Source organism: Xenopus tropicalis, chromosome 1, assembly GCF_000004195.4.
Source record: "Xenopus tropicalis strain Nigerian chromosome 1, UCB_Xtro_10.0, whole genome shotgun sequence".
In the NCBI taxonomy this organism is placed as follows: Eukaryota; Metazoa; Chordata; class Amphibia; order Anura; family Pipidae; genus Xenopus; species Xenopus tropicalis.
Window position 1 is genome coordinate 118,831,851 of NC_030677.2, and position 10,242 is coordinate 118,842,092.

A 10,242-nucleotide genomic window follows, 5' to 3' on the forward strand; every position below is an offset into this window, starting at 1 on the left:
AAAATAGTGCCGCAGGGTTGGTAGGTGCCTCCTCAGGTCCTGTTATCTGTGATCTCACAGCAGGAACATATACATCTGAACTGAATCTGGTTCAGCTACACATGTTTTGTGCCAGTGATTGATCTGAAGCAGCCCAAGATGGTGCCCACCAACTACGTTACTCTGTTTAGTAGAACCAGATACAACAAACTGGGAAGTTTTGGGGTACCCAAGAAAAAGAGGGGGCTTTGGAGGGGGCCAAGCCATTATGCATTTTGTTATATTTCACTACTTCCATTAGGTAATTACAAATAAGAAGAACATTAAGATAACAGTGATGTGACCCTTGCTGCTTTTTGCTCTTCCTACATTGTTTTTAACCACACTAGAGAAAACATCATACTTGCAGGGCTTCTTGTCATTTAAACAGTTATTCACAAAGCCTAACAGGCAACCGGAATTCCTTTTATTGCCTTTTTACTGCTAACCCTGAACTCTTTGTTCAGCAATCTCTATACACTACTCATTATCCAGCTTTCTTTCTACCAATGTTTCACTTAGCAAGAAGTGTGTTGTTTCAATGCGCCACATTATTTGTATTATTAAAATATGTTTTTATGTATGTATAACTTTGTGTATATTTATTAGGGTTTCTTGTATAAAAAGTGCAATATTAATAATTGTACATTGTTTTCCAGATAAAACTATTTTTGGAACTTTTTAATGCCTTTTTTTTGCATCTTAGAAAAGTATTTGAAAAAAAAAAAACAAAATCAGAACAATGGTATGTATGTGAGATTCCACTGACCAAATAAAGAATGAACTAGAGTCGGCTTAACAGAAGGGAGGATGAGAATGAATGCAGAGTCCTCCCTGCACATAACATGGTTATTTTTGGCTCATCTTTAAAATATAAAACAGTAGGGGCCTTCTTAAGTAGATCAAAATCTTCATATGTTGGCCATTAAAGAGTTTATTCATTTGATCCATGTACAGGCCGAAAGAGGTGGTTCTGATAAATGACGTGTTCCATTGCTAATGTGATTTATATCTGCAGATAAGCAGTATAGGGATGCTCTAGGCTTGTTATGAGTATAAGCAGAAAATTCACTCTCGGCTGCTTTTAAAGTAGAACTAAAGCATAAGTAAAGAAATGCTGTATATTATGTTTTGGGGTCCTGTACCAGCCCAAGGCAACCACAGCCCTTTAGCAGGGAAGATTTGTGTCTCTGAAGATGCCCCAGTTGCTCCCCATTTTGTTTTCTGCTGATTCACTGCACATGCTCTGTGCTGCTGACAGTTACTGAGCTTAGGGACTGATGCACAATATACTGTTTTTATAGAATATAACTGTCATGATACATGGCAGATTAGTAGTTTATTCTGATTCACATTACATGGCAGCTCTAAAACCAATGCAATTAGCATCAGAATTGGATAATCAGACCTGTAGCATCAGTTTATCTTACAGGCCAACCTCATTTTCTGCTTGATCATTTGCAACGACCCCTAAGCTCAGCTTCTCAACAGCTGCTCAGAACACATTGAGCACGTGAGTGTCACTGACACTTTCCAAGATGGGGGGCTCCTGTGACTGTAAAGGCCTGGATCATTGCTGCTACTGAGATGCTGAAACTTTAGGCTGGTGCAGTAAGTATATTATATAAAATATGCTATTTTTAGCCACATTCATTTTTAGGGTTTAGTTCTCCTTGATAACATCTCATACATAAAACCTGCTTATGAGTGCAGAGAAACACACACAAACTCCCATGTAACTATTGTAAATTCCAGGAGGAAAATAACCATATGGTGTTATAATGAGTTCAAGTTGCCCATGTGGCACTCTCTCATCCTTTTCATTTGCTGTTCAGTTACCACAATTCATGCTTCTACCCTGGGCAGTAAGAACATTTTTACAATGTACTTTTGCCAGGATTGTCCAAGATAAATAAGATAAAAATAGGTGTTGTTGGTCAGTGGGCTGTTTGACAGATGCCAAGGAATCCAGACCTTGTACTGGGCATGCACTGAATCGCTGAATCCCAGCTATTTTCAGAAGCACCCAAAACAGGATTTTAATGTTTTGTGACTTTATTGCTCTCGACAGCTGGCGTTTTCTTGTAACATTAAGATTTTGTTGGAATTCAGGCAAATCTATTATGAAAAATTCAGTACACAGCAAAATCCATAAATGATGGAGTTGGAGCATACTTTAAATTACTTGTAGGTACATGCCAAGTTATACTAGTAGAGCAAATTCAGGGGACCGGTATGTATGTATGTATAACTTTATTTATAAAGCGCCACAAGGGTACGCAGCGCTGTGCAATCTTACAGAATACAAAATTACATACAGGGAGGACAAGTGATATAATAAATACACAGGGAGTAAGTGCCATGTGGTATGAGACACAGTAGGAAGGAGGTCCCTGCCCCGTAGAGCTTACAGTTTAAGTGGTTGTATGGATTGTTTTGTCTTTTTTTTACAGGCTTGGGTATTTTTCTTAGTTTGAAGAGTACACTTTTTATGCCACTATGCATGGTGATGTTATCCCAATCATGGTTATGTACAGAAAGCTCCCAGACTTAAGGTGGCCATACGCTGTAAGAGCCACTCGTTTCATATTGGGTGGGTGATATTGGGCTAATCCCTGTACATAACATTCATAGCAGTTTTGGCTTCTATCAGTTTGTCCTGTGGGTCTCAAGACAAGAGCCAAAATTCTGCTTTTTTAAATTTCAATTTTGTCTCTGCTAGTGCAGACAGTGATGCGGTCCCCCTCGGCCCTCTATGACGCTCAGAGAGGTAAGTGCCGTGTGTGAGGGGGCCAGCAAGGACCCCAAGAACACCCCTGGATGATGAAAGTAGTGGTTTGATGCTTTGTAAGATAAATATTGGAGCAATATGCAAAGCTCTTGAGCAAAAGATGTTGCTTTCCCCAAATCATTTCTGTTTTTGGTTTATATTGAGGAAACAGATGAAAGATTGTTTAAGTGAATACAAATGAATGGTATCATATACAGACTTATTGAATATTTTATTGCCATAACTACATGTGGCTTTTAAGTTTACACAGGAACCTCACTGGCACATGGTCAGTCTTTCATCTTTCCAGGTGGCATAGGTTTATTAAGGAACCTGCAGCTGGAGAGGTACTGTAGCATGTAATTGGTGCAGGCAAAGAAATAGGCAAAGAAAACTGTACATTTATATGCCTATGGAAAAAAACATTGCACATTTGCTTGTAAGCGATCGACATAGTGTTACAACCCCCACTTAAATAAAATTGTTAGAGCCTTTAAAGGACAAGGAAAGTCAAAATCTATGAAGCACACTATTAAATAGTACTACTATTGCTGTGTAAAAACGCAATATTTCTGGCTTGCCTAATGAAAGATTTACAGAGATACACATACACTGGCACAAGCCAGTCCCCCCCCACACCTGCTGCCTGCTGGCTCACCGAACACACCCCCCGACTCGATCCCCCCCCCATTCTGATCCCCGAACATGCCAGCTCCCCAAACACCCCCCCCCCCCCGACCCGATCCCTGCATCGGCTGCCTCCCGGCTCTCTCCCTCCCCCCTGCTCTGATCCCCCCATCGGCTGCTTGCCGGCTCACACACACGCTCTGATCCCCACACTGAACCACGCACCTGCCTCTGCAGGGTGTGCATGGCACTGAATATAGCACTTATGGGGGTATTGCTGACACGCAAAACCAGTTCCCCTCCACTCTTCGCTTCTCATTTCTGGCTCCTGCCGACTGAGTCTCTTCTGCATCGCCATAGCAACCAGACGCTCCTGATGTGTGCTCATGTGCAGGCTAAGGATCTGGTCTGGGTGTCTGTGCAGGAGCGAGGCATTATGGGAACTTTCTTTACACAGCTCAGCGTTTTTTTTTCCTGTTTGGTTTCTGATCTTCTGAACGGGAGAAATATGGGGAGACTTAAGGGCACTATTGAGACAACTGAAGGTATGCCTGCAGCTTGAGATTAACTCCTTACTAGCCTTTCCTTCTCCTTTAAACACATCTATCTCTCCTTTCTCCACACAGTAGAGCTTATTTACTATTACCACAGGCAAGTGCAAGAGCACTAATGGTTGCAAATGCACTAAGCAGTTGTGTTGGAGGCAAGAGATACGACCAAACGCAAAGGGCAGAGTGCTGTGCTGTCAGATGCAAAGGAGCCTTGTAACTAACACATGCCATAGACATTGCCACAGTCAGACAGAGGAACAGCTCTTTGTGCTCCATTTTATAAGTATAAAGTGCTGATTTTCAGGGAGCAACCCAATGAGGTTTTCCACACAACTCCATACATGCTAAGTGATCTCTAGTTTTTCTTCCAGTGCTATTGGTCACCCAGCTACTGCCCTAAATCCGGGGCTTTTCAGGGGCCACCTCCCAGCTGTCCCCTAATAAATCTCTTCCGGTCCACACAACTCCAGTCTGGGACTAACCTCAGCCTGCACCTTACCCACGGCATAAAGACCAGGGAACTGGCCCACTATCATCCATGGTGTGGCAACAGCTGCCAGTGCTAACTATCTAGCAAACTGACACTCTCTTTATCTGGCCCTGGGTTAGTACTTGCTTTAGGCTTTCTGGGCGGAACCTTAGCTCTTTTGGGCAGGGCTCTCTTCACCTCTTGTATCGGTTACTGATTGCTTTATATGTTACTCTGTATGTCCAGTGTATGAAACCCACTTATTGTTAAGAACTGCGTAATTTGTTGGCGCTTTATGAATAAATGTTAATAATAATAATAATAACATTGATGTTAAGTCAAGTCTAAGAACTCTTCTCTACCAACCTCAGCTTGGAACTGCCCCACCCCCATGAACTTCCCAAGGGAGTCCTTGTTAAGGGCAACCTTAGGGGTTGCTGCCATCTAGTGAACAAATTGCAAATTACACTTGAACTATACCTACAAAGTACATTTATTCAATAGCTCAGTTTAAAGTGCACAGTTTAAGTGAGAATTCAGTCAGGTGGGAATGAAGCAGTTGCGCTAAACTATAAAAGGGGTCATATATTTTGCACTGGCCAATTGAATGTTTTGAGATTAACCATAGCATGACACAAGAAGCCCAATACTGAATTTCCCAGCATGATCGATGACATTCTGTATGCTCTGCTTGCCCCGGTGCCTTCTCCAGCTTAGTGAACCTCTCTTCCTGCATGTAGGCAATGAAAAACAGGAAACCCTTATTTTATAACAGGGCCAGTTGTTTGATACAAGAAACAACTGTCTTTTATCTGTGAGAAAAATCCACTAATAAAAATGTCTCGGGGTAATGGAAAACACTGGGGCTGGAATATCCTGCCTAGCTGTCTCTCTGTGTCCATCATATTTCCATACTGAAGCGAACTATAAATATTAGTGTTATACGGCATTTAGGCATCCAAATGCACATTTAGCATATATCAGATAAACGTCTAAAAATGAATAAAGGCAGAAGAGCTCCAATTCATTGCAGACATGCACTAGGCCACACATTGAGGTAATTTTCAAAGCTTTTTTTTCCATTTGATACAGAGCCACATTGGCCGGAACACAAAGCTTGGCATGTACTCTGTTATCCTCCAGAACTAAATTGGTATCTTTGTATTATTATTTCACTTTGATGTCTCATATCACAGATCAGATGGAAAGAAGTGTCTGTTTGTTTCCACCTCATGTTGAAAAATTTCCTTTAATTTGCCAGAGTATTGAGTGCTGCATTTATTCCATACTCTTTTTTTTCTCTTAGTTTGTGGAAACGTCTTGCTGAGATGCTCCCGAATTATTGAGTTAAAGAAGAGGGAATATCTTACTGTTTAACCATGCAGTTGCTTTAATACTTATGGGGCTATCATTTTATGTAACTACAATGGGTAGAGGTTGGGATTTGCAGGGGCATAAAACAATATCTGTATTATTTAGTGTAACCCTTTCTTGACTCCCGTAGAATAGGATCACATTCACTTATACCCGGGGTGTAAGGCTAATGTCACACCAGGTGTAGGGCGTATAAGTTCAGAAAACCGCTTGCCGAAAATACCGCCATTCGCCTCCTACCTGTGCCTGCACCCAAATTAATGAGATACGCTCTGGTGCAGCACATGTAGCTGATATCCACATAAAAACTTTGCATTCTCTTGCGTTTTTATGTGTATTTCGGCTACATATGCCTGCACCCGAGGGTATCTCATTCTTTCGGGTTCAGGCACAGGTAGTAGGTGTATGGCGATATTTTCGGCAAGCGGTTTTCCGCTTGCCAAAAATTTACGCCCTACGCCTGGTGTGAGATTAGCCTTACCTGTTGAAAGTCCCGCAGTCCGGCAGCCCTGGCCTCTTCGCTTGTGGAAGATACCAGGAAACTAGGATTTACAGCACAGTGCCTCACTAGTTATATAAAATACACAGCAATTTGACATACAGTAATATAAACTTTATAAAGAAATAGAAAATGCAACAGCATCTAATACATTTGTAACAACCCTGCACTGGGGACAATGTACCTCATCTTAGACTTAGTAGCCGCTCCCATGTAGCAGGTACACAATTAACACCTGTCCTCACACAGGGGCCACACACTTGCCACTTATCCTTGCCAATCTCCTCACTGGTGGTTTACTCACCCATGTGCTCTCAGAGGCAGACACACTGGAGTTCATATGCAGTTCTGCAGGGCACTGGTCATATCCTGGTTATATTGCAAATTGGCAGGGAACAAGATGGGCTCTCTTTATACAACTGGAGTTCTAGGCCTCACCTCCTGGCCAAGCTCCACACAGGCTGATCTCTCACTCAGCTGCAGGAGAGGCTCCTTTCTCTCTAGGTCCTGCTTTTTCCCAGATGTCCTCTGGTGCTCCCAATCAGAACACTACCCTGCCTATAACTGGGGGGAAGGGTTCTCTGATCTAAGGTTCCCCAGCATCAGATAGAGGCAGCAGCACCTGATTTGAAACAGAAGGCATGAAGGACACAGTGGTGCAGAGTGCAACTATACAGAAGTGCAAGAAGCACATTTTGACACAAGTACCTTTAATAAAAGTGGTTTTACGTAAAATTGACTGTGGCAAAATTGAGGGGACCACAATTCCGCTTGCGGACATAAATGAGACCTATAGGGTATGCTCAAACTAGCTTTTCTTTAAGAAGTACTTCTATTCCAGAGAAATGGGGAAAATGTCTTCTATACACTAATCGCACAAAGTTTGCCCAGTTCTAGCAACCCATAGTAACCAATCAGATGTTTGTTTCAAATACCATTCAATGATTTCAATGTCATACAACACCACCCACCAAAACTGATTTGCAGTTAAACAGCAGTTGGAATATACTGTAGATTCCGTACCCCTAGTCTAGTTCTATGTAAAGCAGGGCCAGTCTTCAACTAGCACAGGAGTAATTGTCGGCTCTGTACAGAGGGGGTTAAATGTTCTGTGATCTCATATCACTTAGTGGGTCATGTGAAAATCACACTATGCAGGTGTTTCTTCTGGAGCATGAGAGTTAATCCAGATTTTCTCTGTATTGTGTACATAATACAAACTCACAGTTGACGGCATGTTCAAAAGCATTTGTCCCTTCCTCTGAGCTATAGCTTTATGAAAGCATTTTTATAATCAGATTTAACAGCTCAGAGGTGTGTGTTCATATTGCAGGTGTGCTTATAACTTGCAATGGCATGCACCCAGCCGGACTTTGTAAATTGAAATGCAGAAACCATGGCTTCAGATGTCTCAATTTCCATTCTATTTGAAGTTCTTTATTAGAAATATCTGAGAGACCCAGCTTTTTTCAGTGCCATAAATGGTATTGTAGCAGCTTGCAGGTTACTGCCATTTTTACTATGCAAAATCATCTCAGTAATCCCAATTTTAGATTACCCAATACTGGTACATGATTTAATACCCAAAATGCTCTGGATCTTTGAGTTTTTCCCATTTAAGGAGTCTTTCCATAATTTTAACCAGCATTATTTAAAGCTACTAATAACATTTAAATATAAAGAAAACCAATAATCTAACTTTGCTACCAATTTGGATTAATGCAAGTACAAAGTACTGTTTTGTTATTACAGGAATAATTGAAATCAGTCAAAAGGTATACTTACTTGCTTAAATGAAAAGGATAGGCATTTTGGCATTTTACTGCCAATAGATTTGCCACATTAGTGCAAGCTAGAACACTATATTTATTCTGCAGAAAGCATTACCATACCTCCGTCTGTTTGTTTAAGATAGCAGCTGCCATTTTAGCTTGGTCTGAATTCACTTCCCTGCCTGCACACTGCTCCTGTAACAGCTCTAAGCTTAGATTAGTGGAAGAGTATATATGCTGAGGACTTCCCATACCAGTCAGTTAAACTGAAGAAGCTGCTCGGATGAGTAGTGAAACGTCTTCAATGATTACCTAACAAGTCCAGTTGCTTTAGATTTATTTATACTAGATATACCATGACCTGGATGAATGAAAATCTTCATAGACAGCTCTAAGCTTAGTTTACACAGCAGAGATGGGAGGGGGAGAGAGGGGCAAACTGAGCAGACTTGTGCCGTGCCCTGAAGAATTTTTTTGAGAGCAGAAAGTCTGACACAAAAGATCATGTATACAGAATAAAAGGAAAGAAATGGTATTTCTTTTCACAGGACTCAGAGCAGCATTTCTGTGAGTGCTTATGGCTGTATTTCCATAGACCTTTCTGATAAAGTTTTTACCTTTCCTTCTCCTTTAATTAGAACATTGTGGAAATTGGCATTCCTGCATTGCAGAGCTTTCTGAATAACTGCTCTCCAGATGCCAAATTTCCCTCCTGTATTGTTTTGCCATATTCTGGTGTGGTGTCATCAGCATGTGTGATTACCAAGTTACCTCTTTAGACATCCATGTAGGAACCCATAGTTTAATAGCCCCTCTGGTGAAGTAAGCAAGGCAAGGCAAAAGTAGACAGCAGGCAAGGCATGGGTCACTTGCATGTCTAGGGGTCCAGTGGGATCAGGGGCCCATCTAACTTTTTTTAAATTATTTTTCTATTTTCTCTTTCCAAATCAATATTGATTTTTATATGTGCTGGGTCTGGTTGGGTGTGAGAGAAGAAGGCAGGCTAGGCATGTACGTGCCCCTGGATGCGTGCAGATCCAGACACACATGCTCTCACATGCTAGCGTAGAGAGCTCAGGTGCATGTGTGCCTGGATATTTACAAATCCAGGGGCACACACATGCCTAGCCTGCCTTCTTCTTCCACATGCACCCAACCAGACCCAGCACAAATAAAAATCAATATTAAAAGGTTCGGAAAGAAAAATAATAATTGAAAAAAGCTAGGTGGGCCCCTGATCACATTGGATCTCTAGGCTATAACCTATGCATTTATCCACCCTGGGAACAGGGCCCTCTAAATGAGGTATTAGATAGTGGCAGGTGTAGCTCCTGTACCAGTACTCTCTGGGATTGTAAGTAAGGGTTGAGCTAGAATAGTAGTTCTGAGCTCCAACACAGGAGTGGCAGATTGGAGGTATCTCTCCCCAACCATTAAGTCCTATGGAATTGTATCTTTGGCTATGTATGTGACATTTTGTATTGCATTTTTGCATTTCATTGAAACCCTACAAGAAGTAAGACATCATGACAACTACCAAACTAGAAGTAATTGTGACCATAAACTGTAAACCTTGTCTGCCTTCTTCCCACATACAGGGATTAATGAAGGCCTCTATTTATCAATATACTAAATTTCCAGTGGGTAGACTTTCCAAACAAAATTGTCAGCCTTCTCCCTTCCTTCTACGAAACCACAGCCCAGTTCCCACATTTTGGCCTTTTCTTCATCATTCACTGCTGTAGTCTGTTGTGTGAAGCCCTAACAGCAAACTGTTTGTGGCAGAGCAGCACAAGCGAACACTAAAATGAGGTAGAACAAAGGAACATGCAGTACCTGCTTACTTAATAGCAAAGGCATGTTTATTAAAGAGCAGAAGTGCAGTATGTTTTATTAAAAACCTGATTAGTTAGTGTGAACCAAAAAGCTTAAGGACACATCTAGAACATACTATAAGTAGCTCTTTCTAACACTCGTTGACACTCATGGTCTTCAAAGTGATACATTGAGTTGAAAGCCTGCCTACCAGTATAAGGCTTATGGCCTATGGAGCGAGTTGGTCGCCCATGATAGATCTTCGCGTGACTTTGCCTGGAAGAAGGAGGGATGAAAGATAAAGCCTGGAAGGCTATGGCTTACATGTGACTGCTGTATATGGGTGC